Raw genomic sequence first — 22,564 nt, 5'->3', positions numbered from 1 at the left:
AGTTATCGATTAATGATTTATTGGGCGGTTTGGTGCCTTGGACCAGACCGAGGAACTTAAGATTTTGCATGAACCGAGGACTGGCAGCCAGGTAACACGAGAAATTGTGTAATGTGTTAATATGTAGTAAAAACATAGGAAAATCTCCCGTTTCCGTCATTTACTATCGAATCGACATAACGCCAGATCGTCACAGTGGTCGTTTTTCTCTCTGAAACGGTTACATTTATCGTCTGCAAGCCCTTGTCGCGTGATGCGGTATGCAGAGTCACTACAAGCGGCATAGTAGAACACAGAATAAGAATCTAAGTTTATGCAATCGCCCAGTAAGAAGAGCTACATTTCAAGTTTTAGTTATCGATTAATGAATTATTGGGCGGTTTGGTGCCTTGGACCAGACCGAGGACCTTAAGATTTTGCATGAACCGAGGACTGGCAGCCACGTAACACGAGAAATTGTGTAAAGTGTTAATATGTAGTAAAAACCTAAGAAAATCTCCCGTTTCCGTCATTTACTATCGAATCGACATAACGCCAGATCGTCACATTGGTCGCTTTTCTCTCTCAAACGGTTACATTTATCGTCTGCAAGCCCTTGTCGCGTGATGCGGTATGCAGAGTCACTACAAGCGGCATAGTACAACACTGAAGAAGCATCTAAGTTTATGCAATCGCCCAGTAAGTAGAGCTACATTTCAAGTTTTAGTTATCGATTAATGAATTATTGGGCGGTTTGGTGCCTTGGACCAGACCGAGGACCTTAAGATTTTGCATGAACCGAGGACTGGCAGCCAGGTAACACGAGAAATTGTGTAAAGTGTTAATATGTAGTAAAAACCTAAGAAAATCTCCCGTTTCCGTCATTTACTATCGAATCGACATAACGCCAGATCGTCACAGTGGTCGTTTTTCTCTCTGAAACGATTACATTTATCGTCTGCAAGCCCTTGTCGCGTGATGCGGTATGCAGACACAATACAAGCAACACACTAGAACAAAGAATAAGAATCTACGTTGATGCAATCGGCCAGTAAGAAGAGCTACATTTCAAGTATTAGTTATCGATTAATGAATTATTGGGCGGTTTGGTGCCTTGGACCAGACCGAGGACCTTAAGATTTTGCATGAACCGAGGACTGGCAGCCAGGTAACACGAGAAATTGTGTAAAGTGTTAATATGTAGTAAAAACCTAAGAAAATCTCCCGTTTCCGTCATTTACTCTCGAATCGACATAACGCCAGATCGTCACAGTGGTCGCTTTTCTCTCTGAAACGGTTACATTTATCGTCTGCAAGCCCTTGTCGCGTGATGCGGTATGCAGACACAGTACAAGCAGCACACTAGAACACAGAATAAGAATCTACGTTGATGCAATCTGCCAGGAAGAAGAGCTACATTTCAAGTTTTAGTTATCGATTAATGAATTATTGGGCGGTTTGGTGCCTTGGACCAGACCGAGGACCTTAAGATTTTGCATGAACCGAGGACTGGCAGCCAGGTAACACGAGAAATTGTGTAAAGTGTTAATATGTAGTAAAAACCTAAGAAAATCTCCCGTTTCCGTCATTTACTATCGAATCGACATAACGCCAGATCGTCACAGTGGTCGCTTTTCTCTCTGAAACGGTTACATTTATCGTCTGCAAGCCCTTGTCGCGTGATGCGGTATGCAGACACAGTACAAGCAGCACACTAGAACACAGAATAAGAATCTACGTTGATGCAATCGGCCAGTAAGAAGAGCTACATTTCAAGTTTTAGTTATCGATTAATGAATTATTGGGCGGTTTGGTGCCTTGGACCAGACCGAGGACCTTAAGATTTTGCATGAACCGAGGACTGGCAGCCAGGTAACACGAGAAATTGTGTAAAGTGCTAATATGTAGTAAAAACCTAAGAAAATCTCCCGTTTCCGTCATTTACTATCGAATCGACATAACGCCAGATCGTCACAGTGGTCGCTTTTCTCTCTGAAACGGTTACATTTATCGTCTGCAAGCCCTTGTCGCGTGATGCGGTATGCAGACACAGTACAAGCAGCACACTAGAACACAGAATAAGAATCTACGTTGATGCAATCGGCCAGTAAGAAGAGCTACATTTCAAGTTTTAGTTATCGATTAATGAATTATTGGGCGGTTTGGTGCCTTGGACCAGACCGAGGACCTTAAAATTTTGCATGAACCGAGGACTAGCAGCCAGGTAACACGAGAAATTGTGTAAAGTGTTAATATGTAGTAAAAACCTAAGAAAATCTCCCGTTTCCGTCATTTACTATCGAATCGACATAACGCCAGATCGTCACAGTGGTCGCTTTTCTCTCTGAAACGGTTACATTTATCGTCTGCAAGCCCTTGTCGCGTGATGCGGTATGCAGAGTCACTACAAGCGGCATAGAAGAACACTGAAGAAGCATCTAAGTTTATGCAATCGCCCAGTAAGAAGGGCTACATTTCAAGTTTTAGTTATCGATTAATGAATTATTGGGCGGTTTGGTGCCTTGGACCAGACCGAGGACCTTAAGATTTTGCATGAACCGAGGACTGGCAGCCAGGTAACACGAGAAATTGTGTTGTAAAGTGTTAATATGTAGTAAAAACCTAAGAAAATCTCCCGTTTCCGTCATTTACTATCGAATCGACATAACGCCAGATCGTCACAGTGGTCGTTTTTCTCTCTGAAACGGTTACATTTATCGTCTGCAAGCCCTTGTCGCGTGATGCGGTATGCAGACACAGTACAAGCAACACACAAGAACAAAGAATAATAATCTACGTTGATGCAATCGGCCAGTAAGAAGAGCTACATTTCAAGTTTTAGTTATCGATTAATGAATTATTGGGCGGTTTGGTGCCTTGGACCAGACCGAGGACCTTAAGGTTTTGCATGAACCGAGGACTGGCAGCCAGGTAACACGAGAAATTGTGTAAAGTGTTAATATGTAGTAAAAACCTAAGAAAATCTCCCGTTTCCGTCATTTACTATCGAATCGACATAACGCCAGATCGTCACAGTGGTCGCTTTTCTCTCTGAAACGGTTACATTTATCGTCTGCAAGCCCTTGTCGCGTGATGCGGTATGCAGACACAGTACAAGCAGCACACTAGAACACAGAATAAGAATCTACGTTGATGCAATCGGCCAGGAAGAAGAGCTACATTTCAAGTTTTAGTTATCGATTAATGAATTATTGGGCGGTTTGGTGCCTTGGACCAGACCGAGGACCTTAAGATTTTGCATGAACCGAGGACTGGCAGCCAGGTAACACGAGAAATTGTGTAAAGTGTTAATATGTAGTAAAAACCTAAGAAAATCTCCCGTTTCCGTCATTTACTATCGAATCGACATAACGCCAGATCGTCACAGTGGTCGCTTTTCTCTCTGAAACGGTTACATTTATCGTCTGCAAGCCCTTGTCGCGTGATGCGGTATGCAGACACAGTACAAGCAGCACACTAGAACACAGAATAAGAATCTACGTTGATGCAATCGGCCAGTAAGAAGAGCTACATTTCAAGTTTTAGTTATCGATTAATGAATTATTGGGCGGTTTGGTGCCTTGGACCAGACCGAGGACCTTAAGATTTTGCATGAACCGAGGACTAGCAGCCAGGTAACACGAGAAATTGTGTAAAGTGTTAATATGTAGTAAAAACCTAAGAAAATCTCCCGTTTCCGTCATTTACTATCGAATCGACATAACGCCAGGTCGTCACAGTGGTCGCTTTTCTCTCTGAAACGGTTACATTTATCGTCTGCAAGCCCTTGTCGCGTGATGCGGTATGCAGAGTCACTACAAGCGGCATAGAAGAACACTGAAGAAGCATCTAAGTTTATGCAATCGCCCAGTAAGAAGGGCTACATTTCAAGTTTTAGTTATCGATTAATGAATTATTGGGCGGTTTGGTGCCTTGGACCAGACCGAGGACCTTAAGATTTTGCATGAACCGAGGACTGGCAGCCAGGTAACACGAGAAATTGTGTTGTAAAGTGTTAATATGTAGTAAAAACCTAAGAAAATCTCCCGTTTCCGTCATTTACTATCGAATCGACATAACGCCAGATCGTCACAGTGGTCGTTTTTCTCTCTGAAACGGTTACATTTATCGTCTGCAAGCCCTTGTCGCGTGATGCGGTATGCAGACACAGTACAAGCAACACACAAGAACAAAGAATAATAATCTACGTTGATGCAATCGGCCAGTAAGAAGAGCTACATTTCAAGTTTTAGTTATCGATTAATGAATTATTGGGCGGTTTGGTGCCTTGGACCAGACCGAGGACCTTAAGGTTTTGCATGAACCGAGGACTGGCAGCCAGGTAACACGAGAAATTGTGTAAAGTGTTAATATGTAGTAAAAACCTAAGAAAATCTCCCGTTTCCGTCATTTACTATCGAATCGACATAACGCCAGATCGTCACAGTGGTCGCTTTTCTCTCTGAAACGGTTACATTTATCGTCTGCAAGCCCTTGTCGCGTGATGCGGTATGCAGACACAGTACAAGCAACACACTAGAACAAAGAATAAGAATCTACGTTGATGCAATCGGCCAGTAAGAAGAGCTACATTTCAAGTTTTAGTTATCGATTAATGAATTATTGGGCGGTTTGGTGCCTTGGACCAGACCGAGGACCTTAAGGTTTTGCATGAACCGAAGACTGGCAGCCAGGTAACACGAGAAATTGTGTAAAGTGTTAATATGTAGTAAAAACCTAAGAAAATCTCCCGTTTCCGTCATTTACTATCGAATCGACATAACGCCAGATCGTCACAGTGGTCGCTTTTCTCTCTGAAACGGTTACATTTATCGTCTGCAAGCCCTTGTCGCGTGATGCGGTGTGCAGACACAGTACAAGCAGCACACTAGAACACAGAATAAGAATCTACGTTGATGCATTCGGCCAGTAAGAAGAGCTACATTTCAAGTTTTAGTTATCGATTAATGAATTATTGGGCGGTTTGGTGCCTTGGACCAGACCGAGGACCTTAAGGTTTTGCATGAACCGAGGACTGGCAGCCAGGTAACACGAGAAATTGTGTAATGTGTTAATATGTAGTAAAAACCTAAGAAAATCTCCCGTTTCCATCATTTACTATCGAATCGACATAACGCCAGATCGTCACAGTGGTCGCTTTTCTCTCTGAAACGGTTACATTTATCGTATGCAAGCCCTTGTCGCGTGATGCGGTATGCAGACACAGTACAAGCAGCACACTAGAACACAGAATAAGAATCTACGTTGATGCAATCGGCCAGTAAGAAGAGCTACATTTCAAGTTATAGTTATCGATTAATGAATTATTGGGCGGTTTGGTGCCTTGGACCAGACCGAGGACCTTAAGATTTTGCATGAACCGAGGACTGGCAGCCAGGTAACACGAGAAATTGTGTAAAGTGTTAATATGTAGTAAAAACCTAAGAAAATCTCCCGTTTCCGTCATTTACTATCGAATCGACATAACGCCAGATCGTCACAGTGGTCGCTTTTCTCTCTGAAACGGTTACATTTATCGTCTGCAAGCCCTTGTCGCGTGATTCGGAATGCAGAGTCACTACAAGCGGCATAGTAGAACAATGAAGAAGCATCTAAGTTTATGCAATCGCCCAGTAAGAAGAGCTACATTTTAAGTTTTAGTTATCGATTAATGATTTATTGGGCGGTTTGGTGCCTTGGACCAGACCGAGGACCTTAAGATTTTGCATGAACCGAGGACTGGCAGCCACGTAACACGAGAAATTGTGTAAAGTGTTAATATGTAGTAAAAACCTAAGAAAATCTCCCGTTTCCGTCATTTACTATCGAATCGACATAACGCCAGATCGTCACATTGGTCGCTTTTCTCTCTCAAACGGTAACATTTATCGTCTGCAAGCCCTTGTCGCGTGATGCGGTATGCAGAGTCACTACAAGCGGCATAGTAGAACACTGAAGAAGCATCTAAGTTTATGCAATCGCCCAGTAAGTAGAGCTACATTTCAAGTTTTAGTTATCGATTAATGACTTATTGGGCGGTTTGGTGCCTTGGACCAGACCGAGGACCTTAAGATTTTGCATAAACCGAGGACTGGCAGCCAGGTAACACGAGAAATTGTGTAAAGTGTTAATATGTAGTAAAATCCTAAGAAAATCTCCCGTTTCCGTCATTTACTATCGAATCGACATAACGCCAGATCGTCACAGTGGTCGTTTTTCTCTCTGAAACGATTACATTTATCGTCTGCAAGCCCTTGTCGCGTGATGCGGTATGCAGACACAGTACAAGCAACACACTAGAACAAAGAATAAGAATCTACGTTGATGCAATCGGCCAGTAAGAAGAGCTACATTTCAAGTTTTAGTTATCGATTAATGAATTATTGGGCGGTTTGGTGCCTTGGACCAGACCGAGGACCTTAAGATTTTGCATGAACCGAGGACTGGCAGCCAGGTAACACGAGAAATTGTGTAAAGTGTTAATATGTAGTAAAAACCTAAGAAAATCTCCCGTTTCCGTCATTTACTATCGAATCGACATAACGCCAGATCGTCACAGTGGTCGCTTTTCTCTCTGAAACGGTTACATTTATCGTCTGCAAGCCCTTGTCGCGTGATGCGGTATGCAGACACAGTACAAGCAACACACTAGAACAAAGAATAAGAATCTACGTTGATGCAATCGGCCAGTAAGAAGAGCTACATTTCAAGTTTTAGTTATCGATTAATGAATTATTGGGCGGTTTGGTGCCTTGGACCAGACCGAGGACCTTAAGGTTTTGCATGAACCGAAGACTGGCAGCCAGGTAACACGAGAAATTGTGTAAAGTGTTAATATGTAGTAAAAACCTAAGAAAATCTCCCGTTTCCTTATTTACTATCGAATCGACATAACGCCAGATCGTCACAGTGGTCGTTTTTCTCTCTGAAACGATTACATTTATCGTCTGCAAGCCCTTGTCGCGTGATGCGGTATGCAGACACAGTACAAGTAACACACTAGAACAAAGAATAAGAATCTACGTTGATGCAATCGGCCAGTAAGAAGAGCTACATTTCAAGGTTTAGTTATCGATTAATGAATTATTGGGCGGTTTGGTGCCTTGGACCAGACCGAGGACCTTAAGGTTTTGCATGAACCGAGGACTGGCAGCCAGGTAACACGAGAAATTGTGTAAAGTGTTAATATGTAGTAAAAACCTAAGAAAATCTCCCGTTTCCGTCATTTACTATCGAATCGACATAACGCCAGATCGTCACAGTGGTCGCTTTTCTCTCTGAAACGGTTACATTTATCGTCTGCAAGCCCTTGTCGCGTGATGCGGTATGCAGACACAGTACAAGCAGCACACTAGAACACAGAATAAGAATCTACGTTGATGCAATCGGCCAGGAAGAAGAGCTACATTTCAAGTTTTAGTTATCGATTAATGAATTATTGGGCGGTTTGGTGACTTGGACCAGACCGAGGACCTTAAGATTTTGCATGAACCGAGGACTGGCAGCCAGGTAACACGAGAAATTGTGTAAAGTGTTAATATGTAGTAAAAACCTAAGAAAATCTCCCGTTTCCGTCATTTACTATCGAATCGACATAACGCCAGATCGTCACAGTGGTCGCTTTTCTCTCTGAAACGGTTACATTTATCGTCTGCAAGCCCTTGTCGCGTGATGCGGTATGCAGACACAGTACAAGCAGCACACTAGAACACAGAATAAGAATCTACGTTGATGCAATCGGCCAGGAAGAAGAGCTACATTTCAAGTTTTAGTTATCGATTAATGAATTATTGGGCGGTTTGGTGACTTGGACCAGACCGAGGACCTTAAGATTTTGCATGAACCGAGGACTGGCAGCCAGGTAACACGAGAAATTGTGTAAAGTGTTAATATGTAGTAAAAACCTAAGAAAATCTCCCGTTTCCGTCATTTACTATCGAATCGACATAACGCCAGATCGTCACAGTGGTCGCTTTTCTCTCTGAAACGGTTACATTTATCGTCTGCAAGCCCTTGTCGCGTGATGCGGTATGCAGACACAGTACAAGCAACACACTAGAACAAAGAATAAGAATCTACGTTGATGCAATCGGCCAGTAAGAAGAGCTACATTTCAAGTTTTAGTTATCGATTAATGAATTATTGGGCGGTTTGGTGCCTTGGACCAGACCGGGAAACCTTAAGGTTTTGCATGAACCGAAGACTGGCAGCCAGGTAACACGAGAAATTGTGTAAAGTGTTAATATGTAGTAAAAACCTAAGAAAATCTCCCGTTTCCGTCATTTACTATCGAATCGACATAACGCCAGATCGTCACAGTGGTCGCTTTTCTCTCTGAAACGGTTACATTTATCGTCTGCAAGCCCTTATCGCGTGATGCGGTATGCAGACACAGTACAAGCAGCACACTAGAACACAGAATAAGAATCTACGTTGATGCATTCGGCCAGTAAGAAGAGCTACATTTCAAGTTTTAGTTATCGATTAATGAATTATTGGGCGGTTTGGTGCCTTGGACCAGACCGAGGACCTTAAGGTTTTGCATGGACCGAGGACTGGCAGCCAGGTAACACGAGAAATTGTGTAAAGTGTTAATATGTAGTAAAAACCTAAGAAAATCTCCCGTTTCCGTCATTTACTATCGAATCGACATAACGCCAGATCGTCACAGTGGTCGCTTTTCTCTCTGAAACGGTTACATTTATCGTCTGCAAGCCCTTGTCGCGTGATGCGGTATGCAGACACAGTACAAGCAGCACACTAGAACACAGAATAAGAATCTACGTTGATGCAATCGGCCAGTAAGAAGAGCTACATTTCAAGTTTTAGTTATCGATTAATGAATTATTGGGCGGTTTGGTGCCTTGGACCAGACCGAGGACCTTAAGATTTTGCATGAACCGAGGACTGGCAGCCAGGTAACACGAGAAATTGTGTAAAGTGTTAATATGTAGTAAAAACCTAAGAAAATCTCCCGTTTCCGTCATTTACTATCGAATCGACATAACGCCAGATCGTCACAGTGGTCGCTTTTCTCTCTGAAACGGTTACATTTATCGTCTGCAAGCCCTTGTCGCGTGATTCGGAATGCAGAGTCACTACAAGCGGCATAGTAGAACAATGAAGAAGCATCTAAGTTTATGCAATCGCCCAGTAAGAAGAGCTACATTTTAAGTTTTAGTTATCGATTAATGATTTATTGGGCGGTTTGGTGCCTTGGACCAGACCGAGGAACTTAAGATTTTGCATGAACCGAGGACTGGCAGCCAGGTAACACGAGAAATTGTGTAATGTGTTAATATGTAGTAAAAACCTAAGAAAATCTCCCGTTTCCGTCATTTACTATCGAATCGACATAACGCCAGATCGTCACAGTGGTCGTTTTTCTCTCTGAAACGGTTACATTTATCGTCTGCAAGCCCTTGTCGCGTGATGCGGTATGCAGAGTCACTACAAGCGGCATAGTAGAACACAGAATAAGAATCTAAGTTTATGCAATCGCCCAGTAAGAAGAGCTACATTTCAAGTTTTAGTTATCGATTAATGAATTATTGGGCGGTTTGGTGCCTTGGACCAGACCGAGGACCTTAAGATTTTGCATGAACCGAGGACTGGCAGCCACGTAACACGAGAAATTGTGTAAAGTGTTAATATGTAGTAAAAACCTAAGAAAATCTCCCGTTTCCGTCATTTACTATCGAATCGACATAACGCCAGATCGTCACATTGGTCGCTTTTCTCTCTCAAACGGTTACATTTATCGTCTGCAAGCCCTTGTCGCGTGATGCGGTATGCAGAGTCATTACAAGCGGCATAGTAGAACACTGAAGAAGCATCTAAGGTTATGCAATCGCCCAGTAAGTAGAGCTACATTTCAAGTTTTAGTTATCGATTAATGAATTATTGGGCGGTTTGGTGCCTTGGACCAGACCGAGGACCTTAAGATTTTGCATAAACCGAGGACTGGCAGCCAGGTAACACGAGAAATTGTGTAAAGTGTTAATATGTAGTAAAAACCTAAGAAAATCTCCCGTTTCCGTCATTTACTATCGAATCGACATAACGCCAGATCGTCACAGTGGTCGTTTTTCTCTCTGAAACGATTACATTTATCGTCTGCAGGCCCTTGTCGCGTGATGCGGTATGCAGACACAGTACAAGCAACACACTAGAACAAAGAATAAGAATCTACGTTGATGCAATCGGCCAGTAAGAAGAGCTACATTTCAAGTTTTAGTTATCGATTAATGAATTATTGGGCGGTTTGGTGCCTTGGACCAGACCGAGGACCTTAAGATTTTGCATGAACCGAGGACTGGCAGCCAGGTAACACGAGAAATTGTGTAAAGTGTTAATATGTAGTAAAAACCTAAGAAAATCTCCCGTTTCCGTCATTTACTATCGAATCGACATAACGCCAGATCGTCACAGTGGTCGCTTTTCTCTCTGAAACGGTTACATTTATCGTCTGCAAGCCCTTGTCGCGTGATGCGGTATGCAGACACAGTACAAGCAGCACACTAGAACACAGAATAAGAATCTACGTTGATGCAATCGGCCAGTAAGAAGTGCTACATTTCAAGTTTTAGTTATCGATTAATGAATTATTGGGCGGTTTGGTGCCTTGGACCAGACCGAGGACCTTAAGATTTTGCATGAACCGAGGACTGGCAGCCAGGTAACACGAGAAATTGTGTAAAGTGTTAATATGTAGTAAAAACCTAAGAAAATCTCCCGTTTCCGTCATTTACTCTCGAATCGACATAACGCCAGATCGTCACAGTGGTCGCTTTTCTCTCTGAAACGGTTACATTTATCGTCTGCAAGCCCTTGTCGCGTGATGCGGTATGCAGACAAAGTACAAGCAGCACACTAGAACACAGAATAAGAATCTACGTTGATGCAATCGGCCAGGAAGAAGGGTTACATTTCAAGTTTTAGTTATCGATTAATGAATTATTGGGCGGTTTGGTGCCTTGGACCAGACCGAGGACCTTAAGATTTTGCATGAACCGAGGACTGGCAGCCAGGTAACACGAGAAATTGTGTAAAGTGTTAATATGTAGTAAAAACCTAAGAAAATCTCCCGTTTCCGTCATTTACTATCGAATCGACATAACGCCAGATCGTCACAGTGGTCGCTTTTCTCTCTGAAACGGTTACATTTATCGTCTGCAAGCCCTTGTCGCGTGATGCGGTATGCAGACACAGTACAAGCAGCACACTAGAACACAGAATAAGAATCTACGTTGATGCAATCGGCCAGTAAGAAGAGCTACATTTCAAGTTTTAGTTATCGATTAATGAATTATTGGGCGGTTTGGTGCCTTGGACCAGACCGAGGACCTTAAGGTTTTGCATGAACCGAGGACTGGCAGCCACGTAACACGAGAAATTGTGTAAAGTGTTAATATGTAGTAAAAACCTAAGAAAATCTCCCGTTTCCGTCATTTACTATCGAATCGACATAACGCCAGATCGTCACATTGGTCGCTTTTCTCTCTCAAACGGTTACATTTATCGTCTGCAAGCCCTTGTCGCGTGATGCGGTATGCAGAGTCACTACAAGCGGCATAGTAGAACTCTGAAGAAGCATCTAAGTTTATGCAATCGCCCAGTAAGTAGAGCTACATTTCAAGTTTTAGTTATCGATTAATGAATTATTGGGCGGTTTGGTGCCTTGGACCAGACCGAGGACCTTAAGATTTTGCATAAACCGAGGACTGGCAGCCAGGTAACACGAGAAATTGTGTAAAGTGTTAATATGTAGTAAAAACCTAAGAAAATCTCCCGTTTCCGTCATTTACTATCGAATCGACATAACGCCAGATCGTCACAGTGGTCGTTTTTCTCTCTGAAACGATTACATTTATCGTCTGCAGGCCCTTGTCGCGTGATGCGGTATGCAGACACAGTACAAGCAACACACTAGAACAAAGAATAAGAATCTACGTTGATGCAATCGGCCAGTAAGAAGAGCTACATTTCAAGTTTTAGTTATCGATTAATGAATTATTGGGCGGTTTGGTGCCTTGGACCAGACCGAGGACCTTAAGATTTTGCATGAACCGAGGACTGGCAGCCAGGTAACACGAGAAATTGTGTAAAGTGTTAATATGTAGTAAAAACCTAAGAAAATCTCCCGTTTCCGTCATTTACTATCGAATCGACATAACGCCAGATCGTCACAGTGGTCGCTTTTCTCTCTGAAACGGTTACATTTATCGTCTGCAAGCCCTTGTCGCGTGATGCGGTATGCAGACACAGTACAAGCAGCACACTAGAACACAGAATAAGAATCTACGTTGATGCAATCGGCCAGTAAGAAGAGCTACATTTCAAGTTTTAGTTATCGATTAATGAATTATTGGGCGGTTTGGTGCCTTGGCCCAGACCGAGGACCTTAAGATTTTGCATGAACCGAGGACTGGCAGCCAGGTAACACGAGAAATTGTGTAAAGTGTTAATATGTAGTAAAAACCTAAGAAAATCTCCCGTTTCCGTCATTTACTATCGAATCGACATAACGCCAGATCGTCACAGTGGTCGCTTTTCTCTCTGAAACGGTTACATTTATCGTCTGCAAGCCCTTGTCGCGTGATGCGGTATGCAGACACAGTACAAGCAGCACACTAGAACACAGAATAAGAATCTACGTTGATGCAATCGGCCAGTAAGAAGAGCTACATTTCAAGTTTTAGTTATCGATTAATGAATTATTGGGCGGTTTGGTGCCTTGGACCAGACCGAGGACCTTAAGATTTTGCATGAACCGAGGACTGGCAGCCAGGTAACACGAGAAATTGTGTAAAGTGTTAATATGTAGTAAAAACCTAAGAAAATCTCCCGTTTCCGTCATTTACTATCGAATCGACATAACGCCAGATCGTCACAGTGGTCGCTTTTCTCTCTGAAACGGTTACATTTATCGTCTGCAAGCCCTTGTCGCGTGATGCGGTATGCAGACACAGTACAAGCAGCACACTAGAACACAGAATAAGAATCTACGTTGATGCAATCGGCCAGGAAGAAGAGCTACATTTCAAGTTTTAGTTATCGATTAATGAATTATTGGGCGGTTTGGTGCCTTGGACCAGACCGAGGACCTTAAGATTTTGCATGAACCGAGGACTGGCAGCCAGGTAACACGAGAAATTGTGTAAAGTGTTAATATGTAGTAAAAACCTAAGAAAATCTCCCGTTTCCGTCATTTACTATCGAATCGACATAACGCCAGATCGTCACAGTGGTCGCTTTTCTCTCTGAAACGGTTACATTTATCGTCTGCAAGCCCTTGTCGCGTGATGCGGTATGCAGACACAGTACAAGCAGCACACTAGAACACAGAATAAGAATCTACGTTGATGCAATCGGCCAGTAAGAAGAGCTACATTTCAAGTTTTAGTTATCGATTAATGAATTATTGGGCGGTTTGGTGCCTTGGACCAGACCGAGGACCTTAAGATTTTGCATGAACCGAGGACTGGCAGCCAGGTAACACGAGAAATTGTGTAAAGTGTTAATATGTAGTAAAAACCTAAGAAAATCTCCCGTTTCCGTCATTTACTATCGAATCGACATAACGCCAGATCGTCACAGTGGTCGCTTTTCTCTCTGAAACGGTTACATTTATCGTCTGCAAGCCCTTGTCGCGTGATGCGGTATGCAGACACAGTACAAGCAACACACTAGAACAAAGAATAAGAATCTACGTTGATGCAATCGGCCAGTAAGAAGAGCTACATTTCAAGTTTTAGTTATCGATTAATGAATTATTGGGCGGTTTGGTGCCTTGGACCAGACCGAGGACCTTAAGGTTTTGCATGAACCGAGGACTGGCAGCCAGGTAACACGAGAAATTGTGTAAAGTGTTAATATGTAGTAAAAACCTAAGAAAATCTCCCGTTTCCGTCATTTACTATCGAATCGACATAACGCCAGATCGTCACAGTGGTCGCTTTTCTCTCTGAAACGGTTACATTTATCGTCTGCAAGCCCTTGTCGCGTGATGCGGTATGCAGACACAGTACAAGCAGCACACTAGAACACAGAATAAGAATCTACGTTGATGCATTCGGCCAGTAAGAAGAGCTACATTTCAAGTTTTAGTTATCGATTAATGAATTATTGGGCGGTTTGGTGCCTTGGACCAGACCGAGGACCTTAAGGTTTTGCATGAACCGAGGACTGGCAGCCAGGTAACACGAGAAATTGTGTAAAGTGTTAATATGTAGTAAAAACCTAAGAAAATCTCCCGTTTCCGTCATTTACTATCGAATCGACATAACGCCAGATCGTCACAGTGGTCGCTTTTCTCTCTGAAACGGATACATTTATCGTCTGCAAGCCCTTGTCGCGTGATGCGGTATGCAGACACAGTACAAGCAGCACACTAGAACACAGAATAAGAATCTACGTTGATGCAATCGGCCAGTAAGAAGAGCTACATTTCAAGTTTTAGTTATCGATTAATGAATTAATGGGCGGTTTGGTGCCTTGGACCAGACCGAGGACCTTAAGATTTTGCATGAACCGAGGACTGGCAGCCAGGTAACACGAGAAATTGTGTAAAGTGTTAATATGTAGTAAAAACCTAAGAAAATCTCCCGTTTCCGTCATTTACTATCGAATCGACATAACGCCAGATCGTCACAGTGGTCGCTTTTCTCTCTGAAACGGTTACATTTATCGTCTGCAAGCCCTTGTCGCGTGATGCGGTATGCAGAGTCACTACAAGCGGCATAGTAGAACACTGAAGAAGCATCTAAGTTTATGCAATCGCCCAGTAAGAAGAGCTACATTTCAAGTTTTAGTTATCGATTAATGAATTATTGGGCGGTTTGGTGCCTTGGACCAGACCGAGGACCTTAAGATTTTGCATGAACCGAGGACTGGCAGCCAGGTAACACGAGAAATTGTGTAAAGTGTTAATATGTAGTAAAAACCTAAGAAAATCTCCCGTTTGCGTCATTTACTATCGAATCGACATAACGCCAGATCGTCACAGTGGTCGCTTTTCTCTCTGAAACGGTTACATTTATCGTCTGCAAGCCCTTGTCGCGTGATGCGGTATGCAGACACAGTACAAGCAGCACACTAGAACACAGAATAAGAATCTACGTTGATGCAATCGGCCAGTAAGAAGAGCTACATTTCAAGTTTTAGTTATCGATTAATGAATTATTGGGCGGTTTGGTGCCTTGGACCAGACCGAGGACCTTAAGATTTTGCATGAACCGAGGACTGGCAGCCAGGTAACACGAGAAATTGTGTAAAGTGTTAATATGTAGTAAAAACCTAAGAAAATCTCCCGTTTCCGTCATATACTATCGAATCGACATAACGCCAGATCGTCACAGTGGTCGCTTTTCTCTCTGAAACGGTTACATTTATCGTCTGCAAGCCCTTGTCGCGTGATGCGGTATGCAGACACAGTACAAGCAGCACACTAGAACACAGAATAAGAATCTACGTTGATGCAATCGGCCAGTAAGAAGAGCTACATTTCAAGTTTTAGTTATCGATTAATGAATTATTGGGCGGTTTGGTGCCTTGGACCAGACCGAGGACCTTAAGATTTTGCATGAACCGAGGACTGGCAGCCAGGTAACACGAGAAATTGTGTTGTAAAGTGTTAATATGTGTGTAAAAACCTAAGAAAATCTCCCGTTTCCGTCATTTACTATCGAATCGACATAACGCCAGATCGTCACAGTGGTCGTTTTTCTCTCTGAAACGGTTACATTTATCGTCTGCAAGCCCTTGTCGCGTGATGCGGTATGCAGAGTCACTACAAGCGGCATAGTAGAACACTGAAGAAGCATCTAAGTTTATGCAATCGCCCAGTAAGAAGAGCTACATTTCAAGTTTTAGTTATCGATTAATGAATTATTGGGCGGTTTGGTGCCTTGGACCAGACCGAGGACCTTAAGATTTTGCATGAACCGAGGACTGGCAGCCAGGTAACACGAGAAATTGTGTAAAGTGTTAATATGTAGTAAAAACCTAAGAAAATCTCCCGTTTCCGTCATTTACTATCGAATCGACATAACGCCAGATCGTCACAGTGGTCGCTTTTCTCTCTGAAACGGTTACATTTATCGTCTGCAAGCCCTTGTCGCGTGATGCGGTATGCAGAGTCACTACAAGCGGCATAGTAGAACACTGAAGAAGCACCTAAGTTTATGCAATCGCCCAGTAAGAAGAGCTACATTTCAAGTTTTAGTTATCGATTAATGAATTATTGGGCGGTTTGGTGCCTTGGACCAGACCGAGGACCTTAAGGTTTTGCATGAACCGAGGACTGGCAGCCAGGTAACACGAGAAATTGTGTAAAGTGTTAATATGTAGTAAAAACCTAAGAAAATCTCCCGTTTCCGTCATTTACTATCGAATCGACATAACGCCAGATCGTCACAGTGGTCGCTTTTCTCTCTGAAACGGTTACATTTATCGTCTGCAAGCCCTTGTCGCGTGATGCGGTATGCAGACACAGTACAAGCAGCACACTAGAACACAGAATAAGAATCTACGTTGATGCAATCGGCCAGTAAGAAGAGCTACATTTCAAGTTTTAGTTATCGATTAATGAATTATTGGGCGGTTTGGTGCCTTGGACCAGACCGAGGACCTTAAGATTTTGCATGAACCGAGGACTGGCAGCCAGGTAACACGAGAAATTGTGTAAAGTGTTAATATGTAGTAAAAACCTAAGAAAATCTCCCGTTTCCGTCATTTACTATCGAATCGACATAACGCCAGATCGTCACAGTGGTCGCTTTTCTCTCTGAAACGGTTACATTTATCGTCTGCAAGCCCTTGTCGCGTGATGCGGTATGCAGACACAGTACAAGCAGCACACTAGAACACAGAATAAGAATCTACGTTGATGCAATCGGCCAGTAAGAAGAGCTACATTTCAAGTTTTAGTTATCGATTAATGAATTATTGGGCGGTTTGGTGCCTTGGACCAGACCGAGGACCTTAAGATTTTGCATGAACCGAGGACTGGCAGCCAGGTAACACGAGAAATTGTGTAAAGTGTTAATATGTAGTAAAAACCTAAGAAAATCTCCCGTTTCCGTCATTTACTATCGAATCGACATAACGCCAGATCGTCACAGTGGTCGCTTTTCTCTCTGAAACGGTTACATTTATCGTCTGCAAGCCCTTGTCGCGTGATGCGGTATGCAGACACAGTACAAGCAGCACACTAGAACACAGAATAAGAATCTACGTTGATGCAATCGGCCAGTAAGAAGAGCTACATTTCAAGTTTTAGTTATCGATTAATGAATTATTGGGCGGTTTGGTGCCTTGGACCAGACCGAGGACCTTAAGATTTTGCATGAACCGAGGACTGGCAGCCAGGTAACACGAGAAATTGTGTAAAGTGTTAATATGTAGTAAAAACCTAAGAAAATCTCCCGTTTCCGTCATTTACTATCGAATCGACATAACGCCAGATCGTCACAGTGGTCGCTTTTCTCTCTGAAACGGTTACATTTATCGTCTGCAAGCCCTTGTCGCGTGATGCGGTATGCAGACACAGTACAAGCAGCACACTAGAACACAGAATAAGAATCTACGTTGATGCAATCGGCCAGTAAGAAGAGCTACATTTCAAGTTTTAGTTATCGATTAATGAATTATTGGGCGGTTTGGTGCCTTGGACCAGACCGAGGACCTTAAGATTTTGCATGAACCGAGGACTGGCAGCCAGGTAACACGAGAAATTGTGTAAAGTGTTAATATGTAGTAAAAACCTAAGAAAATCTCCCGTTTCCGTCATTTACTATCGAATCGACATAACGCCAGATCGTCACAGTGGTCGCTTTTCTCTCTGAAACGGTTACATTTATCGTCTGCAAGCCCTTGTCGCGTGATGCGGTATGCAGACACAGTACAAGCAGCACACTAGAACACAGAATAAGAATCTACGTTGATGCAATCGGCCAGGAAGAAGAGCTACATTTCAAGTTTTAGTTATCGATTTATGAATTATTGGGCGGTTTGGTGCCTTGGACCAGACCGAGGACCTTAAGATTTTGCATGAACTGAGGACTGGCAGCCAGGTAACACGAGAAAATGTGTAAAGTGTTAATATGTAGTAAAAACCTAAGAAAATCTCCCGTTTCCGTCATTTACTATCGAATCGACATAACGCCAGATCGTCACAGTGGTCGCTTTTCTCTCTGAAACGGTTACATTTATCGTCTGCAAGCCCTTGTCGCGTGATGCGGTATGCAGACACAGTACAAGCAGCACACTAGAACACAGAATAAGAATCTACGTTGATGCAATCGGCCAGTAAGAAGAGCTACATTTCAAGTTTTAGTTATCGATTAATGAATTATTGGGCGGTTTGGTGCCTTGGACCAGACCGAGGACCTTAAGATTTTGCATGAACCGAGGACTGGCAGCCAGGTAACACGAGAAATTGTGTAAAGTGTTAATATGTAGTAAAAACCTAAGAAAATCTCCCGTTTCCGTCATTTACTATCGAATCGACATAACGCCAGATCGTCACAGTGGTCGCTTTTCTCTCTGAAACGGTTACATTTATCGTCTGCAAGCCCTTGTCGCGTGATGCGGTATGCAGACACAGTACAAGCAGCACACTAGAACACAGAATAAGAATCTACGTTGATGCAATCGGCCAGTAAGAAGAGCTACATTTCAAGTTTTAGTTATCGATTAATGAATTATTGGGCGGTTTGGTGCCTTGGACCAGACCGAGGACCTTAAGATTTTGCATGAACCGAGGACTGGCAGCCAGGTAACACGAGAAATTGTGTAACGTGTTAATATGTAGTAAAAACCTAAGAAAATCTCCCGTTTCCGTCATTTACTATCGAATCGACATAACGCCAGATCGTCACAGTGGTCGCTTTTCTCTCTGAAACGGTTACATTTATCGTCTGCAAGCCCTTGTCGCGTGATGCGGTATGCAGACACAGTACAAGCAGCACACTAGAACACAGAATAAGAATCTACGTTGATGCAATCGGCCAGTAAGAAGAGCTACATTTCAAGTTTTAGTTATCGATTAATGAATTATTGGTCGGTTTGGTGCCTTGGACCAGACCGAGGACCTTAAGATTTTGCATGAACCGAGGACTGGCAGCCAGGTAACGCGAGAAATTGTGTAAAGTGTTAATATGTAATAAAAACCTAAGAAAATCTCCCGTTTCTGTCATTTACTATCGAATCGACATAACGCCAAATCGTCACAGTGGTCGCTTTTCTCTCTGAAACGGTTACATTTATCGTCTGCAAGCCCTTGTCGCGTGATGCGGTATGCAGAGTCACTACAAGCGGCATAGTAGAACACTGAAGAAGCATCTAAGTTTATGCAATCGCCCAGTAAGAAGAGCTACATTTCAAGTTTTAGTTATCGATTAATGAATTATTGGGCGGTTTGGTGCCTTGGACCAGACCGAGGACCTTAAGATTTTGCATGAACCGAGGACTGGCAGCCAGGTAACGCGAGAAATTGTGTAAAGTGTTAATATGTAATAAAAACCTAAGAAAATCTCCCGTTTCTGTCTTTTACTATCGAATCGACATAACGCCAGATCGTCACAGTGGTCGCTTTTCTCTCTGAAACGGTTACATTTATCGTCTGCAAGCCCTTGTCGCGTGATGCGGTATGCAGAGTCACTACAAGCGGCATAGTAGAACACTGAAGAAGCATCTAAGTTTATGCAATCGCCCAGTAAGAAGAGCTACATTTCAAGTTTTAGTTATCGATTAATGAATTATTGGGCGGTTTGGTGCCTTGGACCAGACCGAGGACCTTAAGATTTTGCATGAACCGAGGACTGGCAGCCAGGTAACACGAGAAATTGTGTAAAGTGTTAATATGTAGTAAAAACCTAAGAAAATCTCCCGTTTCCGTCATTTACTATCGAATCGACATAACGCCAGATCGTCACAGTGGTCGCTTTTCTCTCTGAAACGGTTACATTTATCGTCTGCAAGCCCTTGTCGCGTGATGCGGTATGCAGACACAGTACAAGCAGCACACTAGAACACAGAATAAGAATCTACGTTGATGCAATCGGCCAGTAAGAAGAGCTACATTTCAAGTTTTAGTTATCGATTAATGAATTATTGGGCGGTTTGGTGCCTTGGACCAGACCGAGGACCTTAAGATTTTGCATGAACCGAGGACTGGCAGCCAGGTAACACGAGAAATTGTGTAAAGTGTTAATATGTAGTAAAAACCTAAGAAAATCTCCCGTTTCTGTCATTTACTATCGAATCAACATAACGCCAGATCGTCACAGTGGTCGCTTTTCTCTCTGAAACGGTTACATTTATCGTCTGCAAGCCCTTGTCGCGTGATGCGGTATGCAGAGTCACTACAAGCGGCATAGTAGAACACTGAAGAAGCATCTAAGTTTATGCAATCGCCCAGTAAGAAGAGCTACATTTCAAGTTTTAGTTATCGATTAATGAATTATTGGGCGGTTTGGTGCCTTGGACCAGACCGAGGACCTTAAGATTTTGCATGAACCGAGGACTGGCAGCCAGGTAACACGAGAAATTGTGTAAAGTGTTAATATGTAGTAAAAACCTAAGAAAATCTCCCGTTTCCGTCATTTACTATCGAATCGACATAACGCCAGATCGTCACAGTGGTCGCTTTTCTCTCTGAAACGGTTACATTTATCGTCTGCAAACCCTTGTCGCGTGATGCGGTATGCAGACACAGTACAAGCAGCACACTAGAACACAGAATAAGAATCTACGTTGATGCAATCGGCCAGTAAGAAGAGCTACATTTCAAGTTTTAGTTATCGATTAATGAATTATTGGGCGGTTTGGTGCCTTGGACCAGACCGAGGACCTTAAGATTTTGCATGAACCGAGGACTGGCAGCCAGGTAACACGAGAAATTGTGTAAAGTGTTAATATGTAGTAAAAACCTAAGAAAATCTCCCGTTTCCGTCATTTACTATCGAATAGACATAACGCCAGATCGTCACAGTGGTCGCTTTTCTCTCTGAAACGGTTACATTTATCGTCTGCAAGCTCTTGTCGCGTGATGCGGTATGCAGACACAGTACAAGCAGCACACTAGAACACAGAATAAGAATCTACGTTGATGCAATCGGCCAGTAAGAAGAGCTACATTTCAAGTTTTAGTTATCGATTAATGAATTATTGGGCGGTTTGGTGCCTTGGACCAGACCGAGGACCTTAAGATTTTGCATGAACCGAGGACTGGCAGCCAGGTAACACGAGAAATTGTGTAAAGTGTTAATATGTAGTAAAAACCTAAGAAAATCTCCCGTTTCCGTCATTTACTATCGAATCGACATAACGCCAGATCGTCACAGTGGTCGCTTTTCTCTCTGAAACGGTTACATTTATCGTCTGCAAGCCCTTGTCGCGTGATGCGGTATGCAGACACAGTACAAGCAGCACACTAGAACACAGAATAAGAATCTACGTTGATGCAATCGGCCAGGAAGAAGAGCTACATTTCAAGTTTTAGTTATCGATTAATGAATTATTGGGCGGTTTGGTGCCTTGGACCAGACCGAGGACCTTAAGATTTTGCATGAACCGAGGACTGGCAGCCAGGTAACACGAGAAATTGTGTAAAGTGTTAATATGTAGTAAAAACCTAAGAAAATCTCCCGTTTCCGTCATTTACTATCGAATCGACATAACGCCAGATCGTCACAGTGGTCGCTTTTCTCTCTGAAACGGTTACATTTATCGTCTGCAAGCCCTTGTCGCGTGATGCGGTATGCAGACACAGTACAAGCAGCACACTAGAACACAGAATAAGAATCTACGTTGATGCAATCGGCCAGTAAGAAGAGCTACATTTCAAGTTTTAGTTATCGATTAATGAATTATTGGGCGGTTTGGTGCCTTGGACCAGACCGAGGACCTTAAGATTTTGCATGAACCGAGGACTGGCAGCCAGGTAACACGAGAAATTGTGTAAAGTGTTAATATGTAGTAAAAACCTAAGAAAATCTCCCGTTTCCATCATTTACTATCGAATCAACATAACGCCAGATCGTCACAGTGGTCGCTTTTCTCTCTGAAACGGTTACATTTATCGTCTGCAAGCCCTTGTCGCGTGATGCGGTATGCAGAGTCACTACAAGCGGCATAGTAGAACACTGAAGAAGCATCTAAGTTTATGCAATCGCCCAGTAAGAAGAGCTACATTTCAAGTTTTAGTTATCGATTAATGAATTATTGGGCGGTTTGGTGCCTTGGACCAGACCGAGGACCTTAAGATTTTGCATGAACCGAGGACTGGCAGCCAGGTAACACGAGAAATTGTGTAAAGTGTTAATATGTAGTAAAAACCTAAGAAAATCTCCCGTTTCCGTCATTTACTATCGAATCGACATAACGCCAGATCGTCACAGTGGTCGCTTTTCTCTCTGAAACGGTTACATTTATCGTCTGCAAGCCCTTGTCGCGTGATGCGGTATGCAGACACAGTACAAGCAGCACACTAGAACACAGAATAAGAATCTACGTTGATGCAATCGGCCAGTAAGAAGAGCTACATTTCAAGTTTTAGTTATCGATTAATGAATTATTGGGC

Source organism: Schistocerca cancellata, chromosome 11 (genome assembly GCF_023864275.1).
Source record: "Schistocerca cancellata isolate TAMUIC-IGC-003103 chromosome 11, iqSchCanc2.1, whole genome shotgun sequence".
Lineage (NCBI taxonomy): Eukaryota > Metazoa > Arthropoda > Insecta > Orthoptera > Acrididae > Schistocerca > Schistocerca cancellata.
This window is presented reverse-complemented; position numbering follows the sequence as displayed.